We start from the raw sequence: 6,879 nt of genomic DNA on the forward strand, positions 1-6,879 counted from the left end.
CCCCCCAATCACCACCTCTCCCCCTCTCTGCCCACCTCCTCCCTGCTTCCCCAGTCAAGCCCTACATTTCCACCTCTGCCTTTGGTGTGGAGCCTCCCCCCATCTTTAGGATTCAGACTTAACCGTTAGTCCCTAGTCATTTACACAGATACCCTCCCCTTTTACTTTTTTCCACAGTGAAGTTTTTTGTTTAAAGTATACTTATGAGAAACAGAGAGAGAGAGAGAGAGAGAGAAAACACGCACGTGTGCATGAGTGGGGAAGGGGCAGGGGGCAGACAGAGAGAATCCTAGGCAGGCTCCACGCTGTTAGTGCAGAGCCCCATGTGGGATCAAACCCTCGAACATGACCATAACCTGAACAGAAATCAAGAGTAATACTTACCTGAGCCACCCACGTGCCCTGACCCAGCCCTTTCCTAACTCCTCCCCTTGCTCCCGGGAAAGTGCTACAGTCTCTCCTGCCCCTGGCAGGACCCCCTGGACACCTCCCAACCCAGGGTCTGGCNCTGGGTCTAGCCAGGTAGCTGCCACTGCTCGCCTGCTCCAGGCTGATCCCCAAGCTTTCCCACCCCCCTTCTCCGGTCCTGCCCTTTTCCTGTGTTTGCTCACCCATGTGCCAAGATGCTACACTCCTGCCTACGCTGGAAGCAGGTCACTAGGACATGGGTCATGCGCTCATGCGGTGCAGCAGCCTCAGGGGGGATGCTGTTTGGGTGCAAGTTTCAACAGACGAAGAGGGAAGGGCCGCCTCTTCGCCGTGAGGTGTACGCAGTGGCTACAGAGTGGCACTGCAGAACCTCTTTGGACGGAAGAGCAAAGAACAGCGGTGTTTCCACTGGCACAAAGGTAGCCAAGTTTTGGGCTTTTTCACTTCCTTCTGCACACAGATGAAGAGGTGAAACATGTGAAAATTTCTCAATGATCAAAACGTAACCCCACCATTTATAGTAATTTAAGAAGCCATCTATTGTAACATACAGTACTCAGCTGGTGTCCTGTATTCTATCCTACTGCAGGATTTTTATCCCCTAAGTCACTGAGATCTCTGCCCACCAGAGCCGCACCAGGGCACCACCGTCCTGGTCACATCTCGCTCGTGAGAGGCTGTCAGCGCTGGCATGCCGACGGTCCCAGTCACCCGCTGGAAGCGCATGAAGCAGGGGCCCTGGGTCGGTTCACTGCAGGTGCCCGGCTGCCAGAAGAGCGCCCAGCACAGAAAAAGGCTCTTGACTGAGTCTCACTGAATGAGCGCTTTCCAGAAAGGACTTCCTCTGCAATCAGCAAAAACCGCTCTCTCCTAAGCCTCTGGCTCCTTTCAGTGATTCCTTGCATTGCCAACTGCACCTCAAACCAACAGACCGCTTTTGAGAGGCCTCTTCTGGGATAGGGACACTGCTCTCCGAGGCTGGAGCGGACCTACAGGTGGTTTTACGTGAGGCACTTCCCTCCAACTCAGAGGCTGAAACCCTGTGGTCCGAGGAGAAAAGAAGGCGCCTGTTCGCTGAGCCCTGGAGCAGAGCTCAAACATCCCCAGTGGGGAGGGAAGAAGGTCATGTGGAGAAGAGAAGATGACAGACAAGGTGGGCCAGGAAAATCAGTCTGATGACAAGTTTTCCTCCAATGTCATCAGTTTGCCTGAAGATTGAGATAGACAAACGTTTTTCCTTTTTTTAAGTTTATTTGAGAGACAGAGCACGCAAGCAGGTGAGTGATGGTGCTGGGGTGGGGACAGGGGGTGGTAAGAGAATGCCAAGCACGCTGTGCTCAATGCACAGAGCCTGATGCAGAGCTGGAACCCATAAGCTGTGAGATCATGACCTAGGTGGAAATCAAAAGTCAGACACTCAGCCGATGGAGACCCCGCAAGCGCCCCAGAAAGGTTTTTCTTGTCCAATTTTTTTAATACATAGAAGCAGCATATAAATAGAAAATGAAATATTAACCATTAGTCGTTCGTTAATGTATTTTGTTAATTCAAAGAGAGCAAAACTTACTCGGGTGGCAACAGGAGACAGGTCTGGCAGACACCGTGGCGGCAGCAGCACCTGTGTGAGGCATGTCGCCAACAGGGCAGAGGTCGTCCACTTCGCGCTGCCTCAGCATGCTCCCTGCATCTACAAGAGGAGCGAACAAGCGTCCCCCAGGTCCTCAGGCACCACGGCGACAGGAGGGGGTGCGGCGTGGCAGGGGAGTATCCAGGCCTGCTCTACGGTCTGCGCCATGGCCGCCTGCTGTGTGTTCCCGTCTCCGAGGAGTCTTAGGGTTTCCAGAATTACATCCCTCACAAAATCGATGTGTCGCCCAACAGGAAAATGGACCAAGTCCAAGAACTTACCTGGCTTGCTGATAATTGTCTCAATTCTACTTAAAGTCAAGGAGTTAACAAGCCTAACAAAGGGAGTCACGGAGATGCTGCAAGCTTTGCTAAGCTTCCGATTTAAACGTTCCGAACATTCTACTACCGCACGTAGTGGTAAAGTTCATGAAATAAATATTTAATGAACATAACTCTGAACACCCCCTTGAAAATCTTCACAACTTAAAAATGAAGCAACACATCCGTATTTGTGGTTTTATCACAAAATCAAAATGTCTTAATCTTAAGTGCTTCACTTTTTATGATAATGGATAGGTTTCACCAAAACTAAGCCTTCTACGTTCCGAACTAAAAACCAGGACATTGTCCTTAAAAGGTAGCTTGTCCAGATCTGAAAATTCTCTTTGGTCCTCATGTTCCGTCTGACTTTGATGAAGACTGGATTGGAAGAATAAAATTCAAGGATGTCACGCTGAAGGAACGTAAAACCCAAGAGCACATGACAAAACCTTTTTGGGACTCAAGAAACTGTTGCAGAAAAGCCGTTTTTCTTGCGCTCATGGAGAACAAGGGCTACATGCAGCAGCAAGCACCCTCCATGCACCAGGCATCCCCTGAACCCATTAACTGTCACTCCTCAGAACCCCCCTCACGCTGTGAGGCAGGTGCTACCACCATTACCATGCTGTTCCTGGGCGGAATTTCTTTCAAGAACGAAAAAGCATTTTTGAAAAACACAAATTGTGCATGCCCCCCGCACATGCCAGCTGAAGATGCTACCCTCCCATGCACTGACGGGCCCTCACTTGGCACACCTGTCTTGTCTTTCTTCTTGCCTTTTATTACAATGAAGAGGGATATAAAAAACCATTACATGCTTTAGGATTATAATAAACACATGCGGCAGTTTTCAGCGCTATACAGTAAAGTGGAATCCACACACAGAGGCCCAGGCTGAAGTCAGAATCTCCTGTCACGAAGACCAGGCGCCAACAGGAGTCCCACATGAGACCGGAATCCCAGACTGAGCAACCACCACTGTACCCTAAACACACCCATCCACTCCTGCTTTAGCAAGCGTATGCCAGGACCCAAGACCAATGTAGATTTTGTTTCGATTATATACAAATAGGAACTTCCTAAGATCAGGAACAAGACAAGGATGTCCACTCTTCCCACCATGATTTAACAAGGTACTGGAAGTCCTAGCACAGCAATCAGGTAAGAAAAAAAGGCATCCATGGGGCTCCTGGGTGGCTCAGTCAGTTAAGCGTCCAACTTTGGCTCAGGTCATGATCTTATGGTTTGTGAGTTGGAGTCCTGTGTCAGGCTCTGTGCCGACAGCTCAGAGCCGGGAGCCGGCTTTGGCTTCTCTGTCTCCCTCACTCTCTGTCTCTCCCCCATTCGTGCTCTGTCTCTCTCTCTCTCAAAAACAAAGAAAACAAAGGGATCTACATTAGAAAAGACAAAGTCAATGGTCACTCTTTGTATATTACAAGATCCTATACATAGAAAACCCTGAAGACTCCATCAAAAAACTATTAGAATAAATGGATTCAGTGAAGTTGCAGGATAGAAAAATACCCAGAAATCAGCTGCATTACTCATACTATTAAGAAAGTACCAGAAAAAGATTAATAATTCCATTTACAACGGCACCAAAAGTAATAAAATGTTTAGAAATAAGTTTAATCAAGGAGCTGAAAGACCCGTACTCCCAAACTACAGAGCACTGGTAAAAGAAATCGAAGACGACACAAATAGAAAACAGTCCATGCTCATGGATTGTTAGAAATAATATTGTTGAAATGCCCCAGCTACCCAAAGAAGTCTACAGATTCGGTGCAATCCCTATCAAAATTTTAAGATCATTTTTAATGTTTACTTTTGAGAGAGAGAGAGGGAGAGGCGTGCACGCGTGCACACAAACACACACACACAATCCAAAGCAGGCTCCAGGTTCTGAGCTGTGTGCAGAGCCCAACACAGGGCTCCAACCCATAAACTGTGAGATCATGACCTGAGCTGAAGTTGGACGCTCAACCCTCTGAGCCACCCAGCTGACCTCCAACAGTATTTTTAACAGAACTAGAATAAACGATACTAAAATTTGTATGGAGCCACAGAAGACCCCAGAGAGCCGAAGCAATTTTGAAAAAACAAAGCAAAGCTGGAGGTATCATAATATCAGATTTCAAGATATGCTAGAAAGCTGTAGTAATCAAAGCCATACATAAAAAATAGACATACATCCACAAAATACAACTGAGAGGCTAAAAAGAAACTCACACTAATATGGCAAAATAATCTATGACATAGGTGGCTAGAGTACAATGGGGAAAGGACAGTCTCTTCAATAAATGGTGCTGGGAAAACTGGACAGCTACGTGTCCGACAATGAAACTGGACTACTTTCTTACACCAAACACAGAAATACACTCAAAAGGGGTTAAAGACCTAAACACGAGAGGTGAATCCACAGAAATCCTAGAAGAGAGCATAGACGGTAATTTCTATGACATCGGACTCAGCAACATTTTTCTAGATAGGTATCCTGAGGCAAAAGAAACAAAATAAAAAATAAACTATTAGGACTACACCAAAATAAAAAGCTTCTGCACAGCTAAAAGAAACCATCGCCAAACAAAAAGGCAACCTACTGAATGGGAGACGATATTTGGAAACGATGTATCTGATAACAATATCCAAAATACGAAGCGGCACCTGCATGGCTCAGTTGCTTTTGTTGCTTTTGGCTCAGGCCATGATCTCACAGTCGTGAGATCAAGTCCTTTGAAGGTTCTGCACTGGGCACAAGCCCTGCTTAAGAGCCCCTCTCCTTCTTCCTCTTCCCCTCCCCTGCTCTCGCAAAAAAGAAAAAACCAAAATACGTCAAGACCTGAGACAACTCAACACCAATAATCCAAATAATCCGACTGAAATGGCCACAGTACCCTGAAGAGACAGCTCCCAAAGAAGGCATCCAGATGGCCAACAGACACATGAAAAGATGCCCAACATCACTCATCATCAGCAGAATGCAAATCAAAACTACAAGGAGGTATCACGTGCTACATATCAGTGGCTAGACTCTCATAGACAAGAAGTAGCAAGTGTGGGTGAGGATGTGGAGAAAGGAACCCTCCGGCAGCGTTGGCAGAAAAGCAAACTGGTGCAGCCATCATGAAAAGCAGTATGCAGCTTCCTCAAAAAACTAAAAATTGAATCAGCATATCCTCCAGCAATTCCACCGTTGGGTATTTACACAAAGAAGACAAAAATACTAATTTGAAAAGACATACGTGCCCCTGTATTTATAGCGGCATTATTTACCATAGCCAAGATACAGAAGCAACCCAAGTATCTAGTGACTGACACATGGATAAAGAAAACATGGTGCCTAGGTGTGTATACACACACATATACGTAACAGGATAGTATTCAGCCCTAATAATGGATGAGATTTTTGCCTTTTCCAACAGCTTGCATGGACCTACAGAGTACTATGCTAAGTGAAAGAAGTCAGACTGAGAAGAACAAATTCCCTATGATATCACTTATATGTGGAATCTAAAAACAAATAAATAAATAAAAAACAGAACGAGACCTGTAAATACAGACCACCAACTGATGGTCTTGAGAGGGAGAGGGGTGGGCAAAATGAGTAAAAGTGGGTGGGAGGTATAGGCTCTCACTTAGGAAACAAGTAAGCCACAGGAATGAGAGGTGCGGCACAGGGAATAGGGGCAGTGGGAGTGTCGTGGTGCTGCATGCTGACAGATGGCAGTGACACTTGTGGGGAGCACAGCATCACGTACAGTCAATCACTATGCTGTACACCTGAAACTAGTCAAACATCGCGTGTCAACTATACTCAGGTCCAAAAAAAAAATCAGACCGTTGTTTGTTTATATTTTAAATGCTCACAGGTTTTCAAACGACTTTGTAATGATGTGTGAAATTGTTTTTACTTTTTTAAATATTTAGTTTACAGAGAGAGAGAGAGAGACATACAGCACAAGTGGGGGAGGGGTGGAGTTAGAGGGAGACAAAGAATCCAAAGCAGGCTCCAGGCTCCAAGATGTCTGCATGGAGCCCAACGTGGGGCTCGAACTCACGAGCTGTGAGATCATGACCTGAGCTGAAATGGGACGCTTAACTGACTGAGCCACCCAGGAGTCCCAAAATTGTTTTAAATTTAAACGGAATTTGTTTTTGCAGATTTTGTACATTTGTTTTATTTTTATAAACCCAGTCTACTCTTGGAACTATGAAGATGTTTATTGATACCATACTGTTTTTTCTACACACCAAGCTTAGTACACCAGTAGAAATTACTTATTTGCGAAAAGAAAGATTTTCTCCATGCAGGTAATTTAGAGGATTCTCAAAGATCCTATGTTACCTTCTAACCACGTTACGAACTCTACAACACCACGTGGTCTTTCTATCCCCAACAAATCAAGCTGAGACCGCGTTCGGCTATCTGGACGTGGGGCTGGGAGCGAAGGCGGCATTACCTGGCCTGCCCTGGAGGGCTGGGGGGTGTGTGGATAGAAA

At 46.2% G+C, this 6,879-nt stretch overlaps 1 pseudogene; it reads right to left on the reverse strand.

The window, feature by feature from the left end:
* Positions 1–3,364: 3,364 nt before the first annotated feature.
* Positions 3,365–6,879, reverse strand: part of LOC144235686 (centriole and centriolar satellite protein OFD1-like) — a 28,340-nt pseudogene continuing 24,825 nt past the window's right edge.

Source organism: Crocuta crocuta, unplaced genomic scaffold (genome assembly GCF_008692635.1).
Source record: "Crocuta crocuta isolate KB4526 unplaced genomic scaffold, BGI_CrCroc_1.0 scaffold1557, whole genome shotgun sequence".
Classification (NCBI taxonomy): domain Eukaryota; kingdom Metazoa; phylum Chordata; class Mammalia; order Carnivora; family Hyaenidae; genus Crocuta; species Crocuta crocuta.